This window comes from Rutidosis leptorrhynchoides, chromosome 4 (genome assembly GCF_046630445.1).
Source record: "Rutidosis leptorrhynchoides isolate AG116_Rl617_1_P2 chromosome 4, CSIRO_AGI_Rlap_v1, whole genome shotgun sequence".
Classification (NCBI taxonomy): domain Eukaryota; kingdom Viridiplantae; phylum Streptophyta; class Magnoliopsida; order Asterales; family Asteraceae; genus Rutidosis; species Rutidosis leptorrhynchoides.
This window is the reverse complement of record NC_092336.1, coordinates 91,827,386-91,850,508: the sequence shown is the minus strand read 5'-3', so window position 1 is coordinate 91,850,508 and position 23,123 is coordinate 91,827,386. Positions and strand designations below refer to the sequence as shown.

Genomic DNA, 23,123 nt, shown 5'->3' with positions numbered 1-23,123 from the left:
CACCCCATCAAAAATCCCTTTAACGGAATGTTAACTCTGGTCCCAGTGCTTGGCTTGACTTCTACGTAACAGCAATATTCTACAGCGGAAGCAATTAATACCTGAGAATAAAACACGCAAAACGGATCAACAATAATGTTGAGTGAATCTACAGGTTTTAGGTAAACAATACAGTATGTTTAAGAAATAATATTTCCAAAAACGTTTATTAGTGGAATATCACCCAAGGTTTAATATTAAAAGTTCGTAGACAACGTCGTGTCCTGTTCAAAAAGTTTGTAGACAATATCATGTCAAATTTCAATTATTCATAGACAATACCATGTCAAGTTTTATCTCATTTGCTCGTAAACCACAGTTTTAAATAACGTTGTATAGTATCTGAAAAACAGTTATCAAAAAAATAGTTTAGTTTCCTTGACCACGAGATTTTACAAGTATAACTCCAAGTTATAAAACGTTTGCATAATCTGAGCACCTGAATACTAGCAATGACCCGAGTATAGAAGCCACTATACCCGCCTTTACCTCCTAAAATGTTATACACTTGTTCGAGTGTATCTAATGTTAAAAATAAATGTACCACAGTTATTATAGCGGGTGAGGTTGTCAACCTAACGGATCCGTCCATCTAAATTGTGCTTACACCGATGGTATTAAAAGTATTCAAGTTAGAAGCTTTGTGAACAAACTCAGTACACATATATAGTACTCGTGCCAATAAAAAAGCATTTTATAAAGTAAGTATAACAGCGTGTATTCTCATCCCTAAAAACATGTAAAAAGTGGACTGTAGACTCACATTTGAATAAAGCTCGGATGACAGACAAAAACTTGTACGGTTTATAGCTGAGTAATGCAACCTAAGTATACGTATTTAGGTTGGTCAATATATGTATCTTAAATAAGGGTGGTTTCATAGTATAAGTTGTCTTATTGCTCGACTCGACGCGTTTCAAAGTAAAAGTCAACATATAGTCAAGTAATTCATGCAAGTCAAACAAAGTCAACCGAAGTCAAACTAAAAGTCAAACTTGGTCAATGTGGTCAACTAAAGTCAACATTAGTAGGTTTATGTCAAATGTTAGTTAACATGTCAAACCTAAGTCAAACAACACGTTTTAGGTCATAAATGGTAAATTTTACAAATTCAGTTTATCGTTGTGCACAAAGTTCATGAACACGTAGCATACTTAGCACATTATCTCATAGTACAAAATTCACATAAACATGGAAAACTACAGATCATAATTCTACTAAAAATCAATTCCAAAAAGTCCAGACAGGGTCTCATACGATAATTAAAAGTCAGGAATCAGAAGGGGTACATTTGGGGTTTGCTAAGTCCGTTTCTGACCGCGCACTGATTTCGTTTTGGCTATAACCGGAGTCAGGGACATGCAATTGATACAAGACCAGTGGCCATAGTTCAAGGACAAGTCAAAGTAACACATACCAAAAATCTAACAAATTTTATTTAGCCAATTTGTACAGTTTATTCATGCAAGTTGAATGTTCAGTTTTTCAGCTCAAATCAGAATCCACATAAAGTACGGCTCTATTGTGCCCAATGCATAAGGTTTCAGATATTGATATAAACTAACAATAAGTCACATATCATGTTAAAATTCATATTCCAGAAGCTTACATTCTCATTCAATAAACACAATCCACAGAGTATAAAACAGAGAGCAATTTACAGATTCGATTCTAGTTTAGCTAGTCACATTCGCACGCGATTATCCGAAGATCTAGATACAATTAGCCTATGGTATCTACATGAAAGGTGAAGTACTTTTTTGTGTAAATTTCAAATATGCAAAGCTTTAATCACAGAAGTTACCACATTTTATCATACAAGGTTATTTTCATGCAAGTGCTGTATAAAACTACTTTTACACTAATTCAAGCATATCTCGGGTTATACATAAGCAAACGACATGATATCCTAGTCTAAATTGAGTGTTTTTAAATTATATTTCCAGTGGTATAAGTTTCACATGCCAATTCGTGGTCTATCAAATCTAGATTTCTGATCAATCACGAAAACACAACGTTAATTTCAATTAAGCATAACTTGATCATCCGGAAACGAAATCAAGCGAATCCAAAGCCTAAACTCAAAAGTTTTTCGCAAGGAATCTGAATATAACATAATAATTAACATTTGAAAAACTTAATTTTTCTGATCATGCATAAACAAATTCGTTTTTAAACCCTAACGCATCAAACAATCAATATAACGATTACAATTAACACGTACGCGTATAGACTTGAGCAATTGCCAACATAACTATGAAACTTTAATAAAAAATAGATTTTTATGATTAGGGTTCATGTAAATATACCTTAGATCAAGAAAAGAATTATATCAACGCGTAGAGGAGATCGAGAATTGCAACGTTTGTTCTTGAGGTTTGATCAAAAAATAATTTTTGAGTGTGTGTGTGTGTGGATGGCGACGGAAGCAAGGAGAGGGAGAGGGAAGAAAAGTCGACTAAAAAATAAATGGGGAAGGGTTTCTAATAATGCTTGCTAAGTATAATTAGTTAGGGCCTAAAACTAAACACCACACTATTAACAAATAAGCCCAAACCAAGAAAAATAAGGGGAGTGGGGGAGGGGTCGGCCGATTGGCCCAATGAGATTACTCCCGAGCTCGTATTTTGCAATTCCGTATAATCGTGGTCCGTTTCAAGTGTCGTTTAGTCGTACCGAGGGCCTGGAACGCTAAACCGATCGTTAAACGCAACCAAACGTTAATTTATTAAAAACCCAATAAATTAATTATTTTTAAAAAGTTAATAATTAATAAAATTAATTATTAAAATAAACCCGAGCATTTCGTTGCTCAAAAAGCCGTTATCAAAACTGCATCGTTTTTATCGTATTTCATTATCCGAAATATTTATTTGAATTAATATCAACCCATATTAATTATTGTAACCCTCCAAAGATCAAGTACGTATTTATTACACATAAACTCATAAAAGTCAAATAATCGTCGTTAAATAAACTAACGGAAAGTTAACGGAAGTATCGGAAAAAGCAGGGTTGTTACATAAGCACACACAAACACATATATAATCAATAGTCACCAATGTACATTATTACATGACTAAATGTATTAAAACGATAAGCTTTCTACGGCTGAGGATTACATGCACCAACAAACTCTCCCTAAGACCTAGCCGTAGATGGGAAAAATTCAGCCATTAATCCGTATAAGGATTAGTCACCCAGTTCTTCAAATAACAGAGTTTGAAAACTCTGCAGTACTGTTCAGCTTGCACACAATTCTCTGGGCGATACAACATCCTGATATAGTATAGGGTAAACATATCTTCTTCACAACAGTTTTGAAGCCAAACTGGATCTAACACCCTGATACTATCATTTTTGTCACTTCCATCCTTATCTAACACGATAACCGCTTCCTCCGACTGTTCATCATAATACCACCAACGAAAACGTGGGCTGTAGTTCTACGACATTTTTCGTAACGGAACCTTTAGCATATACTTCACTGGTTCATATTTGACAATCTTCCTTCGTAAGACCGTTTTCTTGTTCGTCTGGTAAGAGATCTTTCGAAATTGGGGTCAAAAACCTTCAAAATTAGGTGACCGAAATGATCTTCTTATCTTATGAACCAAAATGTCAGGAATACCAGCATAATCCTGATACAACATCTTAAGCCTAGCAATCTACATAAATTCAAAATAAGGTAATGAAGCGAACTGAAAAGCATGTTTGGTGTAGTCCATTCGATATTCTTTCTTTATCGCGTAGATATCAAACTCCTTAATGTATGCCCAGGCTAAGATCTTTCCTTTAGCACGCAAACTCGCACTGTGCTCGATAAACTTCAAAAACTGAGGCTCCACCTCAGGTTTCATCAAATACTTTCAGATTCGCATGGAAATCTTCCATTCTTCCTCCAAAACTTCCACTTTTCTTTATTTATTTTCACTGGCAAAAACCCTTCCGGTAAAACATCCTCCTATTCTTTCTGTTCCTTTTCTTTACACTTCCTGTTCAAAAGTTCATCATTCATTTGAAAATAATCTGCAAAAGTAGGAAGATCATCAACCGCAAAACCTTCATGTCGAGGATAAGGCTCTGTCGGCTCATCTTCAATAATAACCTCATCAAAACTGTTATCGCTTTCATCAACTGCATCAGAATCACTTAAGTCATCATCAAATTTATTTACCCATGAAGTCGAGGCTCTTAATATGGCGTCGGTAGATTCCTTAGCTTCTCGCTCTAGACACTCCAGCAATTCCTGTTCAGTTTCGGAGAGGTCCGGAGGAATCTACCCCTCTTCTAAATCATCATAAATAGTAGTATGATTAAGGCGATCCTGCATAGCTAAATACTCAGAAACAGTTATTACTTGAAGTGGAGTTACGTACAGTGGGTTATCCTCCGTGTAACCTTTAGCAACCTCAATAGGCATGTCATCCTCTTCATCAGAGTTCCCAAAAGGATTCGGACCTTCCTCAATCTCTTCAACTACAACCTTCTTACGTTTCACCACCTTAGTAATATCACCCGCATAACCGCAACGTTTCAGACACCTTCGAACTTTCAATGCCGGCAACGAAGTTGGCATTGTATCATCATCAGGAAAATCAATATCCTCTCTAATAGTCTGTGCAGAGATTCGAACGATTGTACCATTAACATAACTGATGATTACTTTCTTGTTATCCTCAATGACAACTTTAGCTGCCTCTTAGAATGCTCTTTGATGAGAGTAATACGGTGTGCTCTCAATAGTAATAGCATTGTAGATTCTTGATCGTTTCAAAAACTGAATGTTAGGACCAAAATTTCCTCTAAGAGCCTCAGTGCCAATTTCATCAACACAAGCTAAGACATTAGTATCTCCACGTCCAATCAAACCGGGAAAATTTGAAGACAAAGGGATCTGGGGTTCCATTGGAGTAGTTTCCTCTGAAGAATGTTGTTGTTCTTGAGATATTCCGTATAACTGTAAGAAACTCAAAACAAAACAACTATTAAGCAATTACCACGATGTATCATGGGGTATCAAGTTAATCATACGAATCAGTAAATTATTAACCAAGATTATCACTGATCGAACATAAATCTATCGCATATGACTGATCATATGTTGAGTGTCATGTGGGAGTGTTTAAGAACATTATAGTGTTAATCTTCGGTCAATGGTCACCGTGGATAACCCTTATTGAGATGAAGATCTGTGAAAGGGTGATTAACGACTTAGTTCACCATTAATGGCTTAGCGGCAATAATGGCCACTTGAGTAGTTTCATAGGGTTACAGTTCATAGTGTACATACCTGTTACCGTAAAGTGTTTTCTGGATGCAATCGTTAATCGAGTAATACAGAAAATGTTGATTGTTATTCGATCCTCTAATGAGCTAGGTTTATGGTTATACTTATAGCTAAACGCTAACCCTAGATGTATCCTTAAACGATTCTAGATCAATCCCATAAATATATGTATTATAGTTAGGAATAAGATTTCGGTTATTTAAGGATAAGATATGCTTTGTCAGCCATCTTACTTATTTTTGCTAAGCAAGAGTTTACCGAATGTGCACAATAGTCACAATACGGGACCTGTTATACATGCAACCAGCACGTGATACGCAGGATGCACTAGGCGCAGAGGTACGCGTATCATTAAGTCCCCCCAGTTTAATATGATACACGTTTCCAAAAAGTGTATGATATTAAACTCCAAAGAATATAATAAATTGGTTATTACCAAAAATTAGCATAAAATATATTGTAAATTATTAAAACAATCCAAAGATCGCATGCCTGCAAACATTAAATGCCGCCTCCTTGCTGTCAATCAAACGTCTGCTAATGATGACTCTGTATCGCCGGGAGTCAGTTAATTATGACAGGCTGTCAAATCCTAACTGCAAGAGTTTTTCTATCGTACATGGATGATAAGCAAGCTAATGAGTTTTTCTATCATGCACCACATCCTTTCATTGCAACCCATTAGGATTGCGATACGTGTACGGCCAGATGTGCGCCTCACATGTTTTTTTTCCCTTTTTGGATCCTAACTGTTTATGCTATAAATAAGGCGATGATTTTACCACATTTGGTAAAAAATTCAAAAAATTCACCTCTTTTCTTCCTTGCAACTCCGATCAAGTTCCGGCTAGTTTCCCGTTTCTTAACCCAAGTCAGTGCAATATTCTATCTTCATCCCCCTTTTTTAAGTTGTAAATATGTCGTCTTCATCTTCAACCACTTTTCAAGTCCATTCTATCTCTTCCACCCTAGACGATGAATCCATTAAAGCTATTATCGACTGGTATCCACCAATTGCTCAATACATCCCTACCCTTCCACTCACAAACCAACGAGCCCATAAACCCCCAACCAACATGGTTGCAGTCTACGACGTAACCCTAGTAGTTATAAATAGTCGCATCACTCCGACTAAATTTTTCATGGCGGTTCTGTCATCATATAACATTGGCCTAGGGCAATTATATCCCTATGGTGCAGCTCGTCTATCGTTATTAGAGATGTGGTGTAGGGCAAACAACCAGGAACAGTCGATTAACATCTAGCTCAGTTGGTAGAGCACGTGGCTTTTAACCACGTAGTCGTGGGTTCGAGTCCCACGGAAGGCGCCATTTGATTGAACATAAATCTGTTGCATAGGACTGATCATATGTTGAGTGCCATGTGGGAGTGTTTAAGAACATTATAGTGTTAAACTCCGGTCAATGATTACCGTGGATAACCCTTATTGAGATGAAGATATGCGAAAGGGTGATTAACGACTTAGTTCACCAATAATGGCTTAGCTGCAATAACGGCCACCTGAGTGGTTTCATAGGGTTACAGTTCACAGTGAACATACCTGTTACCGTAAAGTGTTTTCTGGATGCAATCGTTAATCGAGTAATACAGAAAATGTTAACGATCCTCTAATGAGCTAGGTTTATGGTTATGTTTATAGCTAAACCCTAACCCTAGATGTATCCTTAAATGAATCTAGATCCTTCCGTATCAATCCCATGAATATAGGTATTATAGTTAGGAATAAGATTTCAGTTATTTAAGGATAAGATATGCTTTGTCAGCCATTTTACTTATTTGCTAAGCAAGAGTTTACCGAATGTGCGCAATAGACACAATGCGAGACATGTTATACGTGCAACCAACACGTGATTAGCATACAATTACATAGATCAGAGGTCACTGTTAAGTTATTACACACCAGAGTTGCAAGGCTAACAGGCTAGCCTTATTGAATTACACATTAAACATAATTAACCATAAAATTAAAGCACAAACACTTGTCTTATCCCACAATAACATCTTCTGATACGAGTTTCATGGTGTAATTCTTGTACTCAAATAAATCGAGCTCATCAAACAGATGATTCAAAAGAACGACATAAGGAAACGGTCTTTCCTCCGAATTCATAACATCCTTCATTATATTAATGAGGATCTGACCAAAATTCACTTTAATCCGCTCCATGAGACAGTATAAAATAACTGCTTCAGTACCTGAATGCACATCATCATTGATATCTCTAAATGTCACATTTCTTTTGATAATCCTCAGGTGAGGTATCAAATCGTTTCGAACATCACTGTCTCTAACCTCAATTCTATCATTACCCAGTGCATACCCCGGCTTACAGTTATGAGTAGCCACCCCTCCAGCACAAAAATTGCTAGGAATTTTCCTAATATCTTTGCTAGGACTATAGATTTTGGCTCCCCTATACGGTACTTGTATATGATCTGAAAACTCATGTCGGGTCCACTTAAAAGATTGCCCGAAGAAATTTGCATGGACATACTTTTTCTTACCCTCTTCTAAAGCTACACTAGTACAGAACTCTCGGATAAGCTTGTGACAGTAATAATCTCCTATCTGAATGAAGGTTAAACAGTCTAGACCTTTCCATTATTCATGAGTGGTCTGAGTGGTAACGACTTTTGATTCCACTTGAATAGGCTGGTGTATGGCCAAAACTCTGCTACGGTCAATATCGAATGTCCATGTTCCAACAAACAAACCACCTGACATACTATGACAAAACTATACCAAACTTTCAGAATAATATATCATGAAAATCAACAAAATATTAACAAAATAACCAAAAACAGCAAATTATCAAAATTAGGGTTTGAACACACTCAGTCGTGTGTGTAGAGACACACAGCCGTCCGTGTATACAACCGGTCGAGTGTGTAGACTCACTCGGTGAAGTGTGGCATACACTCGATCGAGCGCGTTCTTACAGATCTGAGTTCACCCAATTTATCAAATCGATCAAATCTGTTGTTTTGGGTTCAAAACCTGGTATCTATGGTCACTAAGATGGCTGATTATCACAATTATACCATCTATTTCAACAGATAGCATCTAAAATACATTGGATTTAAGGTTTCACATTCAAACATAAAATTGAAGATTTCTAACGAATGACAACGAGTTAGAATACCTCGATTGTGGCACTGGATTCACAAGATAAAAGTGTATTCTTCCTTAACTTTGAAATTCTTTGGAAAAGTTCGCCCAAAATCATACAAGTGAACTGAGCCGTCTGACGAACAGGCCTTTTTATACCCTCAGACACACTCGGTCGAGTGTGTCACGTACTCGGTCGTGAGTGTGACTCACTCGGTCGAGTGTGTGTTTCTAACATATCTCATTTTCTTTGAGACTCAGTCAGTCGTGTGTGGGTACTCATACAGTCATGTGTGTGTACTCACTCGGTCGACTGTCTTTAGGTTTAAAAACTTAGAATTTTTCTATTTCAATTTTCACAAACCTTTTTCACGTCCACTCCCCCTGGGACTGATCTCTCCAGTATAAGTTAATCACGCTTTATTTCATTAAGCTTCAAACAACTAACATTCCAGTTTAATTTCACGAGGTTCCTTACACAGTGAATACCCTGAGAACTGAGTTGTAAAGCTATAGGACTGTAACTAAATGCAAATTAACTATGATGGAATTATATATTTGGATTTTCCAGATATAAGCACGTGCAAAGCTAAAAAAACAAAATACTGTACAAGATCTAGTGTGTCATGATAAACAATATTATATCAAGCATATTCAGTAAAGCTTCAACAGTAAGTGTCTGCAATTCTGCACACGCAACTTTCAACATCTAATTCATTAACCATTAAGATAATCAGGAATTAAACGTTATCAGAATAAGAATGGATATTATCGTTTATCAAGAACAGCACCAAGTATAACATAACACATATTTTTGTGAGTTGATTTACTACATTGATTCAATCTTTTGATTCAGGGATCAGAACTGAACTATTTTGACATGTTGTTTCAGAATTCATTTAATTTCATGTTCAATAAAGCATATACAAGACAACTTTCAAATATATCAATAAACATTTACCAGCTTTTACCCTAGACTTTGATGATCACGTTAAATTAATTACTTTAACATTTTTCAATGTTAGATTTTGATCATAGAGTCAATCCTCATTTAAGATCGCATGATTTATGTGACGTCCTCCAAATAGGGTCTGGAAGAAAACGTCACTAATATCAAATAAACTAACATATTATAATACGAGAACAATTCTATATTATATAAACTTTATTGAGTACGCGGCGGAAAATAGAATGTCGTTACAAGAATTTAAATTACAATGATGTAAATATTTCAAATGCAAGAATATTAAATGCATTGGTTCTTGAGATCCTATGTCCAAGTAGCATCACATAAGTAGTAACCTTGATTAATCAGTACCTAAGACAAACATGCTAAAGTGTCAACCAAAAAGGTTGAGTGAAATCATAGGTTTAACAAAAGTAGTTGTCGTTGTTTTTAGATCACAAGATTTTGTTTTCAAAAGTAGATCACACAGATCTTTAGTTGTCAAAGAAGATCACAAAGATCTTAAAAGTTGATCTCGTAGGGATCAAAAAAGTTATGCCAATTCGTGATATTTAGACTAAACGTTCAAAGTTTGCCCCAATGACAAGTTGTGTCTATACTTGTCGGTTTAATTTCATTATTAAGTAATATAATGACTTGATCAAATGTATCGAGGATGTTACTCCCGATAGGCCTACCCCCAATAATTAAGAATGCATTTAATGAGCAACTAAAAATATCACTATAGGGACTTAGTCGGACATAGCCGGGTATAGCATAGTGTAACAGTTGGTACTTGTGTCTAAATTGTAAATAGTAAAAGTAGCATGTGTCTCACCCCAAGTAAGTTAAACAAATTGCGCAATAGTAAGAGGGGCTATGAATTCACCTTAGTAAGCATATGAGGGAGTTATTTCTTGGAAGAGAAAGATAAATGAGTTGGATGATCGTGAGCCGAATGTCAACCTAATGACATTTAAGAGTAGTTAAATGTTTGCCCAAGTTTAAGTTAAGTTTAAGTATGTAGGCACTTAATTATAGTTCGTCTTTCTAAGTTTCTGTTCTTAGTAAGTTTCTACTTTTAGTAGGTTTCCATTTTTAGAAAGTTTCCATATTTAGAAAGTTGCCATGTTTAGAAAGTTTACATTTTTAGCAAGTTAGTGGTGAACACTAGTGAGTTGTCTTTAATAAGTCTACCACTTATTAAGTGTGAAAGTAACTAAGTGTATGATTACTATAGTCGGGTTGATATTGTGGACCATACCCAAACATCTATGCCACCGCCGAGTCACTAGAATGACCAATTGTTACCGGTTGGCCCAGGATTTCTCGACCAAAATCTAAGTTTGGCATTCGTAATCCACAAGCGTCCTATAGTGGTACCAAGGATCACCCTAGGCCTTAAGTAGCATTGACGTTCGAGTAATCACACGTTATCGTGAATGACTATCGTAATCGTATAATATAATATAAGTAGTAGTATATTATATGTGTTAGTAATAATATAAGTGTATAAATGTTAGATAGTAGTATAAGTAGTATTAGGTTTTTTATTAATTAATTAGGTTTAATTAATTAAAGTAGTATTTAATGATTAGGGTTTATGTGATAAATGTTTAATAGTATTATTAGGTTTAGGGTTTAGTGAAGTAATGATTAGGGTTTTATTTAATATTTTAGGGTTTAGGTAATATTAGGGTTTTATTAAATTAGGGTTAGATTAATTAGGGTTAGGTTTAATTAATTAGGGTTTTAATATTTTAATATGTATATGTATATATAAATTGTGTATATGTATATATATAGTATTTTTTTATATCTATATGTAATCGTGTATATATATGTGTATATTTTTTTTTATTAGTAAATACATATATATGTAATGTGTATCCACTTTCCAAATATAACTACCCTAACACAATCTTAGTGAATCCTTAGGGTTTTTAAGATCTAAACAAAACTTTTTTTTTATATATGTATGTAAGCCGTATGTATGTATATGTATATGCATATTTTTTTTTTTACATAAACAATATAGATGTTAAGATCATGCATGAATGTAATTATGAAAACATGAATTGAAAGTAAGATTTAAGAGTTTTGGATCTAGGATTTTTACCTTGATGAAGATTAATGAAGATTAACAAGAAAAAGTTGATGAACACTTGAAGATGAAGATCAAAACCCTTGAATCTCGAAGAACACACTTGAAGATCTTGATGAACACGAAGAACGCGATGAAGATCCTTCAAAGATTGCTTGAATATCACTTAAAGATCTTGAAGATGATGATGATTTCGATGGTGGTGGTGTTGGGGTGTTTTGGCCGAAACCAAGAGAGGGAGGGGAGAGAGATTTGTGTTTGAGAGAGAATTGTAGAATGTTTTGGTACATAGGATGCATTAGCTTAAGCCTCTATTTATAGTTGCATTAGGATGATTCTAGATTTAGGGTTTAATTAGGAATTACTTTGGGAACAAGTTAGGTTAAATGAGGAGGTGATGAGGATGATTATGGTCGAAAATTTGAGGGGCAAAAGGGTAATTTTACCCTTTAAATTTCGGCTAGGGTTAGCAAGGGAAGGGCTTGGAACTTTTTTGTTTTAACCCTTGTACTTTAGATTAGCTTAAATGGCTCATTAAAGGTTCTAATTTAATTGTTTAAAGGCTACAAGTTTTAGAGTATTATATTTTGTTCACGAAAGTTTATTAGCTCATTATTTTTATCTTTTATTAACTTGTCGTTTATTAAACAAAGTTAATTATTATGTTTTATAATTTTTAACTCTTAACAATTATTGATTAAAGTTTAATCGTTAAGTTTAATTATATTGTTTAGGCATTTAATATTGGAGAAATATAGAATGTAAAAATGAGGGTCGTTATAGTACCTCCCCGTTATTAGAAACTTCGTCCCGAAGTTTTAGGTAGAGCTCTCGTTTGCATCAGCAGTTGAGAAGAGATGGAAGTATTTTCGTATCATTTGGTCTTTGCGTTCCCAGGTATATTCGGGGCCTCTACGCGAATTCCAATGGATTTTAACAATAGAGTTTGATTTTCACGTTCCCTGGTACAATCGGGGCCCTTACGTGAATTCCAACGAGTGTTAATAATAAGTATATTGCCTTGTTTACACGTTTAATCTCATGATCCTTAACCTTAATAGGTCGTTTGCAAAGTGCATTAAATGCGGAGATTTTCCAAGGAATAACAAGAGTGTCGTTTGACTAGTTTTCCTTTAAAAGGAAAGATGATGCTATACCAGCATTAAATGTGTCGTTGAGCTCATTAAAGACTTGAGTGTTTATGCCGCAATAGTAGGGCAGATAGAATAGAGTAGAGTACGTAAAGATTTCAGTTACGTAGTTTGATGTATGGCTGGTGTTTGTTAGAGATAGTACCAACTTCAAGTTTCGAAAGGTAACCATAATACCTTTAGTTTTCAAGAGATGTCTAATAGACAAATGAGATGTTAGTTGAGAATTCATTGATCTCAGGATAATATGAGCGATTAAATGAAAGACGTCGTTCAGTACACATGAGAACTTGTCCTTGGAAATAGTTTCAGAATGTAGCTTCAAGATTTATGATTTCAGTTTCATGTCGAATCATAGATTAAAACTTGACTAGAATAAAAATCTAGTTGCAATCCAAAAAGGAAGAAATGTTTAGAGTATCTTCATAAATGTTTAAGGTAACTCCTTCAGAGTAAGAAAGTCGTTTTTGTACAAATGGCGAGCCGGTCTATTATTTACTTATGAGTTTAAATGTGGATGAGAATAAATGTGAATCATTGATTATAAGGTATTGCTTCTACCATGAAGGAACCTTTGATTCCTTGTTCAAAAGATCGTAGTATTGATGTTTACGAGAGCGTTGTGGTTTAGCCGTGAAATACCGAAAGTATGAACTTCTTAATGATTAGCATAGCAAGGAAGAGATGATGTACGTAAAGAGGTAAGTCTCGTTCTTGCACGGAGAATGAGAGTAGAGGTGATCCAAACACATTGGAGAGCAATACGAAAAATAATAATCCAAGGTAATTTTTAAAAAGTTGTGACGTTTGATGTGTCAATATAAACGAAGCGAAGCTATTAGTAAGACTTGAGTTATGTACAACACGTATTATTTTACGTGAGATAATTTGAACATTACGAAAAAGAGTTGATTAAAAGAATGTTTAATTTGATAAAACAAAGGTAAATTGATAAAAATGCGAAAGTGTTTATATTATTAGTGAGAGTAATTTCAAAGGAGGTGACGAAATGATGTTCATAGTAAAACTAAGGTTACGTAAAATTTTGTAAAGTAATTCCGATTTAATCAAAGTGGAATTTTGTAGAAGTGAAAATATAGTTTGATACGTACTAGTCAAAGTACGTAAAGTTAAATTTATGTATAATATCTTATAAATCGCATAAGTGAAAAAATCATTTTTATAAATTCCGAGATAGTTTGAAAATAAAGACTTGTGTAAGAAATCTTTGGAAAACGTGATACTTGTATTTTAGAGTTTATTTGTTTGAGAAAAATTTATTGAAGATTTTAAAAATTCCGGAGGATAATTGTGTAATAATTGTTTCAAGGTAGTGAAAACTAATTAATTGACTATTATCAGGGCATGAGTTCTTGGACTCAAAATGTTAACATTAAAGTAAGAAGGAAGATAATGTGATTATCATCAAATGAGTAAATCCCTCGGATTTAGAGTTATGTATGAAAGAACTTCAAATAAGATTTGCAACTTTGAATCGTTCGAGTGATAGTGAGAGTTCGAGAACTCGGCATGAATAATCTGGCAGTCGCATAGACAAGTATAAATAAATGTTATAGCAGTGACTTTCAACTATGTAATGATCGTTTGGATTCAGCCTTCGTTGGTCTGAGAGGAGGATACATTAAAGTATGATGGAATCATTTCAATTGTTACAGCAGTTTTTCAGATGCGATGAGTTTAGCTCAAGCCACAACTTGAGATAGTGTATTTCACCTTTAATTTTCGAGTTGACAATGATCGATTATTGTTTGAGTATGACACCATTACTTGCATGGTGCCAAGTAGTCTATTATAAGTAGATGTACGAGTACATAAGTTTCTTGACTATGATAGTCAAAATGATACACGTATGGAGATTCCATTCTTCAAATGATTATGCATATGAGATATTTATCATCTCGACATAGATAATGGGGTTTCGTAATATCGACGTTTGAGGGCTCAAATGACATGAGTTTTTTTTAAAGTCATATGTAAATTTACACCAAAAGTGTAATAACAGAGAGGATCTGGATATAACAAGTGATGATTAAGTATCAATGATCAGGAGATATCCATTTAGGATAAATAAATGTAAAATCTTAAGATTCGATTGTTTACAACCTTCATGGTACATGAAAGTTTGTTAAATGAGTATGAGATAGATATATAGTTTGATTACAATGAGTTCTTCATATCTACTAATATCAAGTTGATCATTTTTCTCCTTTCATGCCCTTGCATTTGGGTTTTTGAACAGATGGCTTGAGAGTTTTTTGATTCACTTTCTATTCCATACGTCATGATATTGGAATATTTCTATGAATTACCGTAATATAATCATGTTGGCCACCGTCATTATGTTTCACTAATTCATATTTCCATTCCAATATCACCCCATGAGGTCAGGATATGTGATCAATGATGATTTCTAATATAGTGTGTTAAGGATAGCAGTAATCTTAGCTGGATCGACAACATGTCGGTTTTAAGCCAAAACTTGCACTTGAAAAAGTTTGCGTAGAGTTGTTCTTTTTCCTTAAGAGTTCAAGAATGAAATTGCAAATGTTGCTCATGTTCTTTCTCACTCTTGGAGTAGATCAAAATGTCATCCATCAAAACAGTTACGAACTTGTCGAGTTATGGTTGGCTAGTTTTGAGTTGCAGTCTTTATAGACTTGGTCACCCTTCATATCTTTGAAAGTTATGAAAGTTGTGAAAGTTAGGAAATGGACGTGGTCAAACGAGAAAGTTATGAAACATCGTGGTAAGAGTTGGTGCAGTTGGACGAACCATGATTCTTCACTACATAAGGGTGTATAGAAGTTTGATAAATCTGATAGGTCATAAGTTTGAAAAATTTTAAGCGGGATGAAGATGAATATGATATAAACGAAACACTTTATATTATTAAGAACGAGGCTTTAAACAATCCTTTTTATTACACGATTTGGAAATAGAAATAGTTTAAGGCATAGCCTTTACATAGATAGGAAAATGGAAAATAAATAAATAGGAAAACAAAGAACAAGATACGCTTCATTTCTTCTCTTTCTCAGCCATCACTTTCTCCATCACTTTGTCCATGTTATTCTTCACAAGTTTCTCTAGCCTTTCGGTTTGAGAGTCGATGGACTCTTTGATGACTTCCTTCAAGATTTTGTTTTCTTTTTCTAGGTTGTTTAGACGCACTTCTATCCAAGCAACATGGCGTCTGCTATACTCTCTATTCTTCTCATAACTACTCTGAAGGTTGATGATATCACGCTTCACCAGTTTCACCAGTAGTAGCGGGTTCGGGTTGCTTTCTCTTTAGAGTTGATTTTTCAGATGATTCTTCAATAGGCTCTTTTTCCGGCTCATAATTTGAGAAGTCACTGTCGTAGTTAGGGAGATCTTGAAGAGCATCCCATTCAGGAGTACTCATCGGTTTATATACCAGTGAGTGATAAGAGCCAGAGTCGGCAGAATTAGTAGGGCTTTTTCCTTTGCTTTCAGATCCTTGAGTCGGGTGAAAATCAGGAGAAGTAGGTAGAGTATTCAGGCTATAATTTGGTGAGGAAGGACTACCAATGCCATAAGGTGGACTTTGGACTGGTCTTTCAGTGGAAGACTTTTCAGTATCTTTTTCGGTTGGCTCGAAAAGAGTCATTTTGTTCGCTTGTCGAAAATTAGACATCCTAACATTAGGAAAGAGATTTCGATCAGTTTTACGATAAGATTGTAAAGCATATGTTTTAAGATTACAAGGCAATCCTAAGTGCTTTAAAGTCTAAGGCAGGAAAGGTTATAGTTTCCTAGATTACTAAGGCACCCTAGCTAGCAAGTAAGGCATACATAAAGATGCAATCCTAGTTCTCTATAACAGCCTGGTTATGCTCTGATACCACTCTGTGACGTCCTCCAGATAGGGTCTGGAAGAAAACGTCACTAATATCAAATAAACCAACATATTATAATACGAGAACAATTCTATATGATATAAACTTTATTGAGTACGCAGCGAAAAATAGAATGTCGTTACAAGAATTTAAATTACAATGATGTAAATGTTTCAAATGCAAGAATATTAAATGCAATAGTTCTTGAGATCCTATGTCCAAGTAGCATCACATAAGTAGTAAGTTTGATTAATCAGTACCTGAGACAAACATGCTAAAGTGTCAACCAAAAAGGTTGAGTGAAATCATAAGTTTAACAAAAATAGTTGTCGTTGTTTTTTGATCACAAGATATTGTTTTCAAAAGTAGATCACACAGATCTTTAGTTGTCAAAGAAGATCACAAAGATCTTAAAATTTGATCTCGCAGGGATCAAAAAAGTTATGCCAATTCGTGATATTTAGACTAAACGTTCAAAGTTTGCCCCAATGACAAGTTGTGTCTATACTTGTCAGTTTAATTTCATTATTAAGTAATACAATGACTTGGTCAAATGTATCGGGGACGTTACTCCCGATAGGCCTACCCCCAATAATTAAGAATGCATTTAACGAGCAACTAAAAATATCACTGTAGGGACTTAGTCGGACATAGCCGGGTATAGCATAGTTTAACAGTTGGTACTTGTGTCTAAATTGTAAATAGTAAAAGTAGCATGTGTCTCACCCCAAGTAAGTTAAATAAATTACGCAATAGTAAGAGGGGCTATGAATTCACCTTAGTAAGCAGATGAGGGAGTTATTTCTCGGAAGAGAAAGATAAATGAGTTAGATGATCGTGAGCCGAATGTCAACCTAATGACATTTAAGAGTAGTTAAATGTTTGTCCAAGTTTAAGTTAAGTTTAAGTATGTAGGCACTTAAGTATAGTTCGTCTTTCTATGTTTCTGTTCTTAGTAAGTTTCTACTTTTAGTAGGTTTCCATTTTTAGAAAGTTTCCATATTTAGAAAGTTGCCATGTTTAGAAAGTTTACATTTTTAGCAAGTTAGTGTTGAACACTAGTGAGTTGTCTTTAATAAGTCTACCACTTATTAAGTGTGAAAGTAACTAAGTGTATGATTACTATAGTCGGGTTGATATTGTGGACCATACCCAAACATCTATGCCACCGCCGAGTCACTAGAATGACCAATTGTTACCGGTTAGCCCAGGATTTCTCGACCAAAATCTAAGTTTGGCATTCGTAATCCACAAGCGTCCCATAGTGGTACCAAGGATCACCCTAGGCCTTAAGTAGCGTTGACGTTCGAGTAATCACACGTTATCGTGAATGACTATCGTAATCGTATAATATAATATAAGTAGTAGTATATTATATGTGTTAGTAATAATATAAGTGTATACGTGTTAGATAGTAGTATAAGTAGTAGTATTATTAAGAGTATTAATATTATTAATAGTAGTATTATTACACATAAAATACTACGACGAAGTGCTGTTCGGGTTATTTTAAAATGGGTTTTCAAAAGGGATAGAGCTAAGGAAACTATGGGTTATAGCTATGGAGGTTATGGGTATTGTTTGCAAATCAAACCTAGTGTTTATCATCTCTGTTACGTCTACGTACTTTCCTGCAATATTGAATCACAATATTGATACGTGAGCATTCATATCTTATCTTTTATATATTAATTGTGTATCCATGTCTAGTGCTCGATTATATATATTTATGCATGCTTGTATGCTAAATTTTGTCGTTAAACAGTTTATGATGAATCACGAATTAAATACATATATTACTGATAAAAGGTATATGATATGCATGTTTTTGGAAAGCTGGCGAAAAATCAATAACTTTTCATTTAGAAATCGCTTAATTTCGATGAACGAATTAAAAGATATGGTCAATTGAATTATGATTGACGTTAATTGGAATTGCTTTTGAATCAGCAATTAATATTTAAACAACTTGTTTGTAAGATTGATAAATTGGATTTTTGAATATTACCAGCCGAGTAAATGAATCCTTATATAAGGCAGGTCTCGTTTTGTTGAACTATTGTCAAAATTGACTTTTTGAAACGACTTTGGATAACTTTTGTATGTCGATCTCGAGCATTAGGATTGTGATACACTATGACCTGACCTAGCTTGATAGACATTTATTGACCAACATATGTTCTCTAGGTTGAGATCTACGGTTATTTGGTATTCCGAGTTTCGGTCACATTTTGGTGAACGACTTTATGTGCTGCTAATGTGAGTTTCATTTGCTCCCTTTTTAATTGCTTTTGCAATCTATATTTTGGGCTGAGAATACATGCACTTTATTTTAAACGCAATGGATACAAGTACATACTAAATTCTACACCGAGTTTGAACCGAAAATCCCTTAGCTTTGGTAACTAGTAACTGCCAGTTATAAGAACTGGTGGGTGCGAGTAGTTATATATGGATCCATAGGGCTTGACATCCCGGTCTGTTCCAGGTATAGAAACCCTAGCCTGAACTATAAAACAGACGTATGCTATTTGAGTTTAGTACACGTTGATTTGTGTGTATTGTACATGTTGGTTGCATGTATGTTATAACAGGGGTACTTATTATAACGTTAAAGCTTAGTTACCAGGGTGCTCAATCTTGTAGAATATATTGATAAACGTTTCTGGATGAAACAACTGAAATCTTGTGATCCAACTTTATGTACAGATTATGCAAAACATTAAAACTATGAACTCACCAAAATTTGTGTTGACACTTATTAGCATGTTTATTCTCAGGTTCCCTAGAAGTCTTCCGCTGTTTGCTTATATGTTAGACAAGCTATGTGCATGGAGTCTTACATCGCATATTTTTCAAGGAAACGTTGCATTCACCAAATCATCACCATGTATCTTATTTTGACTGCATTGTCAACGGAAGTACTATTGTAAACTATTATTTACGGTGATTGTCTATATGTAGAAATCATCAGATGTCGAAAACCTTTGATTTAAATATTCATTTATGGTGTGCCTTTTCAAAAGAATTCAATGTTTACAAAATGTATCATATAGAGGTCAAATACCTCGCAATGAAATTGATGAATGACGTGTTCGTCCATATGGATTTGGAGCTATCATCACAGTTGGTATCAGAGCCAGGTTCATAGAGAACCAGAATTTGCATTAGTGTGTTTAACTGGTAATTGTTAGGATGCATTAGTGAGTCTGGACTATGACCGTATATGTTTTTACTAAGTTTTGCTTATCAATTCTTGTCAGAAATTACATGCTTATCATTCTTAAATCTAGACACATTTGCCTGCAGTTATTGCATGAATAGTGTATAGACAAAATTTATATCTTAGCGTATCTACTAATTCATATCTTAGCGTATCTGTTACTGTAAACTTTTCCTGACATCTTTTGAAAATTCCTCCGTGATTTATGGAATTTTGGTATTATATATTATATATACATATGTAAATTATGTATTGAAGAGTACAAATCTAAATTCTATAATCTATTTCATATCAAAAATTATTTCCTTAATTATACAAGATGGATCCCGTATCTAGTTCAAATTCCTTAAACTCCGACAGCTATTCTGATATGGATATTCACCTGAACTCCGAAGACAGTGTAACCGGAATGGATCAACCAATCAGCCATCACCTATTCTGGATGAATTGAGGATGGATTCGTAGCCTGCTTAGTCATTGGAGACAAGAAGAAGGTGATCCCTTCCATCCACCACATTTCCCTCTTGGCGAAGAACCTGAAGCACTTACCGGCGAACCTGTTCGAGACACCATTTTCTCTCTCATTTCCAGAGTATTTTGTCACGATAATATACTATCACAAATTCTAAATCTTATTCATCCTCTCGTCCGAACCAACAATCATCCCGGTATAATAGAAGAAGTCAACGAGCTTCGTGCTCGGGTAGTGGCTTTGGAGAATATGGTGCAAAGGTTACAAGCACCAGCAACATCACCGGCATCAACAGTACCACCGACAACAACACCAATAGTACCATTACCACCACCAACAACAACATCCCCATCACACGCATCAACATCACAATCTGTACCTCGGATATCAACATCATACGCACCATGATACCAAGGAGTACCAACAACAACAAACGATGAAGTATGGATTCATAACTTCATCGGAGAAATATCCTACGACGATTATGTAATCTTTAAAATCTTAGAGATTATTTATCCCAGTTCTAACCGTAAATCAGATAAGTAGAGAAGATAGATGGGAGATTAGAAACCCTTACAGGAATGGTACGTGATTAACAAGCTAGACTTGTTATACAGCATCACCAGAAGTACCACTAGCAACACCTGTATCACCACAAGCTCCACCAACTCCATAACCACCGATGATATTGACACCACAATCACCAATGGGTATATTAAGATAACGAGTTATGGATTATTAACTCACTATTTTCAAAGAATTTATATATTATATAAATTTTGGAAATTCTAATATATCTTTTCGTACTAAGCTATCACACGTGAATTTTAAGGGGTAGATACTACTCAGTTAATTCATATTACTAATATGCTATGATGTATATCCTTCATTAACGAATTAACTATCGTTAACTACAATCTCTGTTTCAACTCAATGAATTCCATTTCCTAATAAACCAAGTGTATTATTCAATTACACATTTGATTTTACACTTTCATTTTCGATGTACTCGAAACTATCTAGAAAACATCATTCGTACTTTGCGAAGTTAGCAAGAGTTCCATGAACACCAACATGATTCACTGAGGAAATATTAGATATAAAACCAAATAACGAAGTATTGATTACATTAGTGAAATACTCCTCGAAGATTATGAAATCTTTAATGTTTTAGAGATCATTCATTTCTAATCCAGCCGAAAATTAAATGAGCTTAATATGATATTAACTCATTAAATCTGTATTACATCTGAAGAAAATATACATACATATATTTTCATGAAGACTGTAGTAAAATTCTTCTGTACAGAATATTACTCGTGAAATTTTTAACGGGTAGGTAATACCCGGGAAATATATAAGTTCACAATTAATATGTTACACTGTACATTCTTCAATTTTGATTCAAAAATTATTGACTATACCCACTACTTTCACAACGCTATACATTCGTTCATAGAAATCTGAACAACCACTCTTATTTAAATTCAATTACATATTCTGACAGAACAGAATCCAAGTCAAGATTTAACAAGTGACATCATTCTTAGATCTCTACATCTTTCAAAGCTATACTTTGACTTCAAAACTATGCAAGATCCTTTAGCGTTGTTTTTACTGAAAATAACCTTGCAATCCCTTTTCAAAGTATCCAGTTTTACCACACTTTCAACCAGTCAACTTCGACTTTTCAGATTAAGCCTTATTGTAAGCTTGATATACACGTTTTTGTTACCGGGGAACCTTTTATGTTCCACCACATTAGCAGTAAATTTACCAACGACTTCATTGATCTTTGACCTTCCAAAAAATCAATATACTCATTGAAACTCTATCATGTACTCATCCACATCTTGTAATAATAATTGCCATACCAACTACCGGGAATTAGCAATAAGTATTTTGAATTTCACAGCAATTCTACGCCAACATTATATATATATATATATATATATATATATATATATATATATATATATATATATATATATATATATATATATATACATATAATGTCTATCTCCTAGACTTACTTACTTCGAATGTGAAGTTTCCGAAAAACACCCCAAACTGCAAAACTAGTTCTCCGAATTTTAGAAAAATGCTGATGAAGCAGCAAAAACTGTAAACGACTTTAACAGTCAAAAGTTTGATGATAAAGACTAGTGTGTTGGAAAAGCACAGAAAAATAGAAGGTTTGGAACTGAAAAACGGATTGAGCAACCCATGAAGGAGGCTATGGACAAATCACAAAGACTAAACCTGCCTTCAAAGAATCCAAATGATTCAGTATCTGCTGAAGTCATTAACAAATACCTTGCTCCTGACTCTAAATCTTTACGGACAAATCTTCTTTATCATCTTTCGATATTAGAAATTCTAAGATATCATCGTATCTTTCATTATAAAGATCCTCGATATTTCTGAAGATATTTTCATAACCATTCTTATCTGAAATCATTTATCTCTTCGCGCTATCAGTGTTACATCATAAAGGAAACTGTTGCAGTTTCTAAAATTTGAAAAATTCGAATTTAAAATATGAATGTTTTTGAAGTAGTGTTGGGAATTAAAGCATGAGTTAGTATAATATAATGACATTTGATCAACGTGATTATATTACAGTAAGTCATGCTGAGTTTCTAATGGAATGTGATAAAGGTTCACAGATCATACCCTCATCATGAACCATGTTACATAACTCTTTCATTCTATTTAACCTCTAAACTATCAAGAAAATATTTTCTTAATGATTCGGTCTTTTTCAAGGTATTCTGGTAATTTGACAAGTCAAATTGTGCTATTACCATTTCTTTCTTAGAACATTAATTATGTTCATTCCGAAATTCATACCTACGAATTCTGGACCATTATTCGCTTGATTTAA

At 34.4% G+C, this 23,123-nt stretch overlaps 1 non-coding gene across 1 annotated transcript; it reads left to right on the top strand.

Moving 5' to 3' along the window:
* The first annotated feature begins 6,578 nt into the window (after positions 1–6,578).
* On the top strand, positions 6,579–6,657 carry TRNAK-UUU (transfer RNA lysine (anticodon UUU)). The gene has a single exon. It is a non-coding gene; the product is annotated as a tRNA-Lys (tRNA).
* Positions 6,658–23,123: the final 16,466 nt, after the last annotated feature.